Source organism: Clytia hemisphaerica, unplaced genomic scaffold, assembly GCF_902728285.1.
Source record: "Clytia hemisphaerica strain Z4C2 unplaced genomic scaffold, Clytia hemisphaerica genome assembly, whole genome shotgun sequence".
Lineage (NCBI taxonomy): Eukaryota > Metazoa > Cnidaria > Hydrozoa > Leptothecata > Clytiidae > Clytia > Clytia hemisphaerica.
In genome coordinates this window covers 2,271,651-2,281,786 of record NW_027103851.1, presented here as the reverse complement: position 1 = coordinate 2,281,786, position 10,136 = coordinate 2,271,651, and positions in this window count along the sequence as shown.

Genomic DNA, 10,136 nt, shown 5'->3' with positions numbered 1-10,136 from the left:
GAATGTGAGTTATTGGAAATGTTGGATATTTCGATTGCCTAGAAGCTTACGTTTATACCGGGTGTGCCACAAATAAGTTACCCTCTTTGATTTGATATTATAGGCAGAAGCAGGAAGATTTTTCAAAGATTGTTTCGGAATCATTCAGAGGAAAGCCTAACTTAAAATTTCGTGTATTGCTTTTTGATTTTACATCAATGGTTCAAGAGTTATGTTCAAAAACCTAAAATGTCAATTTTAAAAAATGTCAAAAAGGCTAAAATATAAGTATATAAGTAATCATTCTAAGATTAGGGGGTTATTTTGAACTAAAGTTGGGTTGAACTATTGCAACGTGGTTCTGTGAGTTAGACACGTTACAGGAATTCCCAAATGGAAGCTCTGAAAACAAAGTATTATCAATTTTATTATCCCGTATGTGTTGAGACATACCAAATATTGTGAATAGATCAAATAGGGATATAGTTAAGAGTTGAATATTATATATTACTACGTATGGTGTTCTTTTAGGAAACTATCCCCACAAGGAGCTTTACACGCCCTGGAATCCTCCGAAACCTGATTAAAAAGCCACCCCAGCTTTAAAAAAATGCCTTTAGATAAAGGCACTGTTTAAAAAAGGCTGATTAACTTGTAATGGATGTATTTTCTGTCCAATGATGTGCATGCTGTCAGAAATCAAACGTATTAACCGTTGTCTCCATTCATAAATGAACATCTTATTATAAACCAAAATGTTTTTTATAAGAATATTTTGCAGTATAGCGCTTTTTTGATAATATAGATGGTAAATCTTGATCATGAGAAAATGCAAGCAGCTCCAATCCAGTAATCCAATGCAAAATAAGTGTTCTTTGGTTCAAATTTCTGACACATGGGTTTAATATAAGACTCGACTGCATTTATACGGAATAGTCAAAACCCGGAGTACCAAAATTGCAATTTTTATGAACGAGTTTTTGGCCAAAGTTAAGTCATGTCAAAATATAAGATGTTCTTATCAGAGATTTTGACAAAAAAGGAGAGGTTTCTTAAAGTTCATTGTTTGAAGCAACAATTTTTTTTAATTGGAAGATTAGAATAATATTGTAAAGTTGCTCTATGCGCTTGCGAGGAATAAAAAAAAGTATAAGTCAAAAAGAAATGATTTTTATCATTTGTTAAGATCAAGAAAAAGGTATTGACACTCTACTGATATAAATCTTGGTATCAAAACGTGTGTTATTTCCTCTTGGAGAGTGGAAGAAATTCGTGGAGAATTTGTTTACGGTCTTGATGCACTAGGAGTTGTTTAAATGGCAGGCAAATGAACATATGGTTAAAAGGCTAATCAATAATTTTGTGTATGGTGGCGAAAATGTTTTTTGGAATCACGCCACAAAATGGCGCGCAAGGTATGATATTTCATGTTTTTCATATTTCTATACGGAGTTTATACAGCGGGGCCAACGGAGGGGCTATAAAAGAGGCGGCTAAAAAAAGACTAAAGCGAATTAATTTTGATAAAAATTTTATGAAAATGTGCATCCATCAAAACATCACTGAAGCCTCTTCAGTACTCTTCAGCCTTTCTGGACCTTTGGTCCCTTGCAGGGACGGATTAAGAGAAGGTTCAGTATTCATGTGGGAGAAAAGTTGTTGCCAAACGCATATAATTAAAGGAAGGTCAATTCCGGTTTGCCAGGTTCGATTTGCGTTAAATATTAGAGGGCATTGCATTACATTGTTCGCAGATTCAGACATCTACGTATACGTATTTCAACCTTTTAACCCTAACATTTTGACTCTTTCTTACCAAACTCTGACACAATCCATTCGATTTTTAATGAACATCGCTTTTCAAAAGAACATTTATTCTGATTTATTAGCATTGTAAATGTCGATCAAATATTTTCTAATTTGGTAAAATTTCTAGCCAACTAGTAAAAATAACTGGCGGTTTGAGCGACGAGGGTACATGTACAAGTTAGTGCAGAATTATCTAATATAAAGGCTTCAAGTTACAAGATATAAGTTTGTTTGTGCAATCATGCTAATTGAATTAGAGTTTTTTTAATGCAATTTACAAACACAAGCATATACCTCTGTTTTCATAATGTGATAAGTAGATGACAAAACCATTGACAATTACAGCATCCGAATTTCATAATAATGACACCAACACATTATGAGATGATTCTAACGTATTTTCTGAAGTAAGTTTGGAACAGTTTCCTAGAGAAATAAGTTACAACAATTTAAGAAAATTTGGGGAATCAAATGACTTGATGACGACGTTAAAGTTAGCTTGCTGAGATACAAACCCTACAGATTATCAGTGAATGATTGAATATTTATGCTTTTTGTGGGGCATTTGAAGTGATTTTACATACAAAAATATGTTCCTGACAAGCAAAGAAGGTATCACACTAGCCTCTACACATCCGAGCGCCACGGGTAATTTTATACAAGCTATTTTTCAGCAAAGATAATTTGGATAGCTGCGCATCGCAGTAAATTTTTTTCGGGAAAGAAATCTATTCTTTACCTTTTCGTTGTAAGATAAGGGCAAGACATAAAATTATTGTGAGCGAATAATATAATAAAAAAAACCGACAGTGTAGACCACATCATTTGAGTTTAGACAAAGTGTTCACAGATTAGTATCTCTATACGTTAAGTAACAGAAAAATAACAATTTTACTCTTTCTTACGCCTGTCTGACTGTACGATTAACGTGTCTTCCGAAAGCGGTTTAAGCGATCAAAGTATCAAAGTAGGAAAGTCTGTAATTCCTGAAACAGAAATTTTGAGAGTTTGAAAACAAGGAAAGCATAATGACAGCATTTGTTTGGCCCCACTATATGACGTTAAAGTTCCAGCCACTATCTCTAGACTCTATCCAGTACACCCTTACAGTGCACTTCAAGGGGCTCGAAAACCTACCCTTAAGGGCAGCGGCACATACCGTGAGTCGGACCACACGAGTGCCCCCTCCACCCGGGTCTAAGAACAATCCTGAGACTTGAACTGTTAAATTTTAATCAAGTCAGGGTCATACTGTAGTAATACAAATACATTATATAGCCTAAACTATCTCATTTTACCCTATCATAAGAACGAAAGAAATAAGGACACCCGATCCTCAACAGAGTTCTACTTGTTCTTATGTAAAAAAGAGTAAGTCAATCATCAAGCGAACTAACCCCTCCATCTGAAAAGTACTTTACATCACCTTTTTACCTTCACGTAATTTTGTTACGTTTCTTGGCAACCACAAAAAGGAAATTCGTCGTAAGAGGACATGATGATGGTGTTGCTGGTAAACTAAAAGGAAGATGAAAGTGAAAGTAATTCCTCATGTCACGTTATGGAAATTAAAAACGTGTTCATAATAAAGCAAGTAAAAAAACGTGTTCGTTGTAAAGCAACCAAATCATCTCCTACAGAAGAAATTTTGATTTCACCTATTGAGAACAATTTATTGAAGCTAGATGATCAGCGCGATTGCTTACAGGAGAGTTGACGAGAATTACTTCTTTCAGCAAACGAATAAGAGAGTTCTTCATAAGGGATTCATTAATAAGTAGTTAATATAACAAGGCTTGCAATTAGACCTGTTCGAATGGTATAAAAGTATGAAGTTGTGGCAAATAGAGTGAGCAAACAGTAACAACAGAATCTTTTTCTAAAAAAAGGAATGTCTTAGCAAACAAAAATCTTCGCGAAAAAGAATTCATCAAAATTTAAGAGAAAACAAGGAAAATTTATGAAGCATATAGGATGCTTAAGCTGTATTACAGAGGAAATTTTCAAGTGTTTGTCTTCTGATGTAACTAGCTGCGCTGAAAATATCATTGAGTACTTTGCTCCAGCCTTGAGGCAAATAGTTTCCAATGAAAGCAGTACAGTATAGATTGCTTGAGGAATTTGAAATATGCTGTTATTGAAGAGAATCGTTTCTATATTTTTGAAATTTAATCCTGGGGCCATTAATTATACGATTAATTAGTTTTTGATTAAGAAGTGACATCAGGATGCAGGGAGGATTCCAAAACATCAGCATATTTAGATACAAGGTAAATCAGATCTTAATATCTTTTTTAGGCTTCTACACGTTTCTTTAAATATAAGAACAAACTATATAAGAGCATAAGGCTACGATGGCCAAAATATTTAGAACAAATTAAGAACATTATTTTTATAAAATGTATAAATGGCTTTGCTGACTCCAAAACATTCCATTTTCTAGAAAAATGGACAAAAGTACTCACAAAATGGTGAAAATAAGAACATGTTAAGAACATTTTAAGGCTTAAAACTAAAAAAGTTAAGAATTTCCTAAGGCTTCGAAAGTTTTGGATGTTCTTATAAAAGAACGTGTAACAGGTGCTTGTTTTTGTCTCTACGTGTTAGACTTAATAGTGTCTTTATGGTTCTATCATACCAAAAAGTGATTCAGGTCAAATTACTTACCAAGCAATGATGCGAATTTAAAACTCTATTTAACAAGATTCCTGTAGCTCACAAGCTCTAGCGAAATCCAATAAAAATTCAATTAAATAGCCATCAACCTACAGGCAATGCAGTGGGAGCTACTATGATAGAAAACTAGGTCAAATAACTTAAAAATGCGGATCTAAAATTCGGTTAAAGACAAGATTAGTGTAGCGTTTAAAGTAAACCAATCAAATAACAATCAAAGGAGTAACAACTGAATTGGGAGGTACTAAGCTAACTTTAACAAATGCTAGGAGACCATTACCAGCATAACATGATTGGAAAATGAGGTACTGTAGCCCGGGGGGGGGGTACTACCCTTGTCGACCGACGGGGGTGCTCCGCTGAGGTTCGAAAATGAACCCTACGTGGGACTCTAAATTTGCGAAAAAAGTGACCCTGAATGGGACTGAAATTCCAAAATTTTCTCAAATTTTCTACTTTTTCCCCGAATTTTCCAAAAATAGGCACCCTACGTGGGACTGATTTTTCTATTTTGGTGTTTTTGCGACCCTACCTGGGACTCGTGGAGGTTAAAAAAGGTACCCTGACCAGCGGAGCATCCCCGTAACCCATCTTGCCCTAGTACCCCCCCCCCCCCGGGTACTGTAGTTCTAAAAGCATTTCTTTTTAAATGGCTGAACGGTAGTACTACTTTTCGTGCAACCATTTTTCCTACTTATTTCTAAATTTATTACAAGAGTTGACGCACGAGATTATAAGTCAACAACATCGGTGTTTACAACATTTGGAAACATTTTGAAACAAAATCTTTTTTCCTATGGACATGTTTGGTCATATCTCATCAAAGGTATTTGAGAACCGATGAATCTCTATTAATACGATTCTCTCTCGCTGATTTTTGCCCCGCAGGGGCTTTTGTTGCTTCACGTAGCGGACTTGCTCGCCAGAAAAATATTCATGATTCATGTTCATGTTGTTTCTTCAGATTTTTTTCGTGATATTTTTTTTAACTTTCGTGCATTTTACACAGAGCACTTGTGAAAGCGAGAAATCGAAAGTCCCGCCCGTTTGCACCCGTTTGCACTGCCAGTCTACACAGTTTAAAGGTTTCACAAACAACAAACAGCTCACAAGATTTTTGCTTGGTTAATATCTTCTTAACGTAGTTGCTCAAAACTAAAACTGGATTTAGTTGAGGGACATTGTTTGCTACTGAATGAATAACTATCAAACTACTGATATTGGATCAAACCTTATACAATTGTCGTCAGAAATGGATGACATCTTCAATCAATGTACAATGAATGACACACACAGTCTGACAGTGTCTGGACAGTTTTATACGCTGCTCTACCGAAACCCTACTGAACCCAGTACCCTATATATGGATATTGCATGCGCCGAAAGTAATTTTTCAAAGAGTAATCCTTGCGCCAAAACGTGCTAAAAACTGATGATACCAACATTGAGTTTCTTACAAAAGATTTAGTGAGTGAGACATGCCAATGAGAATATACTATGACTAACATGGAACTGATTAATTCTCGTGGACATTTGAAGCACAGTGTTACAGCAAAAAAATGGTTGAGCATGAGGAGCAGCGAAGCAGTGAGCAGAAAAATGTAAACAGAAGCGGAACAAAAGCCGAAAAAACGATGGATTATGGAGTATATATTTGATGCTATTTTGTGAATAATTTTTTACGCCAATATTGAAGTTTTAGCACACTTTGAAAATGATGTTTATGCCATGATGAATGATTAATGCCATGCAAAGTAATGTTCGATAAAAATCAAGAAAACAAAAATTTGTTCAATTTATTGTAAAAGCTTTTCGACTATCGTCATCGTCAGTATATACAGTACAAAATACATAAGCGTATGAAAAAGTATCTACAATTTATAAAGCACGATGTTTATGCCACTGTGCCAGAACGGTACTTTGATGTCTATGTACGCCAAAGATTTTCAGCTTAGTTACCTGAATTCCAGACTGGGACAAAACATTTCAAGCTTCTAAGAAAAGCTTATTATTACACACACTATTGGAGTAATTTCAATTTGAATTGTTTTGTCACATATTATGAACAGCAGAAACACGTATAAACATTGTTAAAGTTTTTCAGATAATTTTCAGTAACCTTTGATACAAATAGATTATATCTACAGTATGCCACCAGTCCAAAGTTACTTACTTTTTAAATTTCAAATCAAATGAATGCATTCAATTTCATTTTGGAATTCACCTTTAATCTGCATTATGTTTTCTTTATGGGAGGGAAGCACTTTCAGTTTCACAGTACACATTCTTATGTTTGGGTTTTCCAAATATTTTTATCTGGTGATTGAAGAAAATCAACTTTGATATCATTCTAGTTCTTAACATGTTGCGAAACCTGTACAGTAATGGTTTTATTCAGGTCACTTTGCATCAGAAACTATAAAGTGTAGATTAACACTTTCGTTATGTATGGATCTTATTGAGGAAATTTTAACCGCATCGGCTCGTGTTTCTTAACTTTAAACAGCTCTAGTAACATTGAGCACTTTTTATGAAGACTCATTTCACCAATTTACAGTCTGATTATGATTCCCTTGCTCTATTCATGGCTAAATTCCTCTGGGCTAATATCTGCTATCAGCGGGGCATTCATAGCGACAGCTAATTGCTAGTCTAATTCATTTTGATGTTATAGCAGAAGGGAAGAGTTAACAAGTTTTAAATAAAGGAGGTTATATTACATTAGAAGTCCATGTGTGGTGTATGGTTTTGGAAATTACTTGTTGATATCTGGTGTAAAGATCTTTGAACTATGGTTCGTCGTTTCTAAGTATAGTTTGTTTGGGTTAATATGGTGTTACATTTATTAAAGGGTAGACGATCCTAAAATTTAGAAGGCGAGATAAATTTGAAAAATTGAGGTTTTAGCCCGGGTGGAGTAAATAGTTACTGTGACGTTAACAGTTTGCTCCAAAACTCTACCACCTCCTTTTTTCCCATCCATCGAGCGGAAAGGGGGGGGGGAGGGACTCGAGGTAAGCAACCTTCCATTTTTAAGGCTTCCCAAAGTGCACCGTAAGGATCGCAATGAGAGAAAGTGCACTGTAAGGGCGTTAGAAGTGAGAATAAGAAAAACTTTCTTTGGAGAGTTTGACAATTTTTGCCTCGTACACCGTGAGGGTTGAATTTTTGCATAAATTTGCTTAAATTTGGCTTAATTTTCTCTGCATTGGTAGGGGTTAAATTTTTGGACCTAGATTCCTCTTCCCGTTAATCGAACCCTTACATGGAAAACTTCGAATTATAGAGTTCGAGTAATTATATAGGCGCAATCTTGCGTTTGTTGGTTTGGGAGACAAAAAATGTGTTCAATTTATTGAGAGAGTCTTACTCAATAGTGTTGGGAAGGTGCTCAGTTCGATTGTTTTGGGAAACGTCTAGAAACGCCATCCATCAGATGCTCGACAATACAGTCTGGTTCGGAAAAGTCCTATGAAAAAACAATTTGAGGAGGCGGTTTGAGCAATGAAGTATAAGCCCAAAGGGCTATAAGCGAATTTCTAACCTTTCTCAGGCAAGAAAAAGTGAAGCCTTAAAATATGCGCCGTATTTTTGACGAATCTAGCAATTCCTTTGTTTTCGAATGCATATATTTTTTTTAATTAAGCCATAAATTTTAGTTTCAATCTGTCATTTGTTTAAAAACCAGGCGGGCCGCTCAAGGCCGCGCAACTTTGGTAGGATTTTGTTGGCTTAAAATCCTACCAAGGAGATTCGATTCTAGTCCTTCGGGCTTATACTTAATTGAGTTTGAGCATATGTAGGGAAAGAGGGTGATTGGGAGAATATTATTCTTAAGATAACATTTTAGGTTGAACCACAATAAAAACTATAGCATAAAGAAGAACTTTATAAAATATGTTATTGATCATATCTTAACCGATAGAATAAGACGGAAGAATATGAAAATTTAAAACCTTTTTCCCAATCTTCTTTCAAAGAAGGGATTATTAAGAGAATTATATGGTTTGAAAGGCCCTAAAACTTGAAGTTGGTACGGAATTTGAAAATTGCTCAAGGAGAGATGATATTGGTCTTGAGATGAATGGTTCCTTTAACATCACAGGGAAAGGTAATGAATGTTGCATAGGAAGTTCCAGTATTAAACATGTTATGCAGGGTTCCTAGATGACAAGTGGAAAAGCGAATGTAATGATATATTTTACAGTTCACACTCTCCTCTCTCATACTTGTAGCAGAATTGACAATGAGTCAAAAGAATCAAAAAGAAAGAGAAATTGTAACGCTTAAAGACAATCCCAGCCGTTTTCATATATCCGAAACCTAGGATCGGCAGGTAAATTGTACTCTGTACCAGAGTGTATCTCACGATTATCGTAGCGGCAATGAATTTTGAAATTAGCCGTAGATATGGGTTTGTGTATAGACAAGGTAAATTGGAGCAGGCTTATCGGAACAGAGATATTACGTAGTTTTTGAGTCGCATTACCAAAAAATCGATAATATTTTTTCTTCAACATGCATAAACCGTTCAGTTCGTTGAGTTAGTTTTCTTGCACAGTTATGCGACTTTTTGTTGGAGGTGACCACCGAAAGTCTCCTTTCCATATACCTGAAGCAAAAGGAGGATACACTTATTGCGTTTAGACCAGATAAGTTGAAAACAAGTTTTGTTAGAATGATAATTGATAAAATGAGTAGAAAGATAATTGATTTTCATAAAATCCTACATTCTCAATCTTAATGCGGGCACAATCCACCTCACATGTGTATGTAGTAGATACCTTACATATTATGATTACTCTTCTGAACCTATTTATTATCATTTTGCGGTTTAGAAGGGAAATAATGCGTGACTCACTACTCGTTTTTATAAACAAAACAAACGAATAATCATCTGCCGGATTTTTTTACTATGAATGATTTATTCAGTGGTATGATGGTGGTATGAAAATTGTTTCGCTTGTCCCGGTAGAATCTCATTCAGTCGGGTTGAAATAGCTGGCAAAATAGCGATCTTACAGTGTTTAATCTTTTCAAAAGGGTTGAGATCTCGATGTATTTTTAACTGAACTTTTTCCAATTGGATATGTGGCACAGGGTTTCCTCCTAAATTTTGGACAGCCTTTCTACGGAAGCTATCTCCCTGCACGCAGTAAAGCCAAAGAGTCATCTTAGCTACTGTATTAAGAAATAAGAGGTCTGAAAAGGGAATATTGATTTCAACCACTTTGAGTACTTGATTGCTTTGACTATGAGTAATACCTTGAGTTATTTGTTTACAAAGCGAGAGTAAGAGAGGAGAGTAACTTGACAAGAGATTAACAAGTAAAAACAAACTTTATCAAAAACCCTTCATTTTAATTCGACAAGGTCTCTAATGTGCTTTGAGGTATATGGTATTGGCAGCTGCAAAAGTCGTTTTGGAGTAGTTATACTACATAGTGTGTAGTTGATATAGTACTCATAGTACTTGCTAAATTTCAGTCCATAGAGTGCATTATTGGAAAGCTTGTACTATCCCTCTTAATGAGAAAGTGACAAGTAAAATTCTAAGACAGCTTCGTTATGGTTGGTTTTTAGATTTGCTTAAGACGAATATCTCTTAAGTTGATCAGGGTCTTTTAAAATTAGTGGTAGTTTACAAATGCTCTAAAAAACATGTACACTTT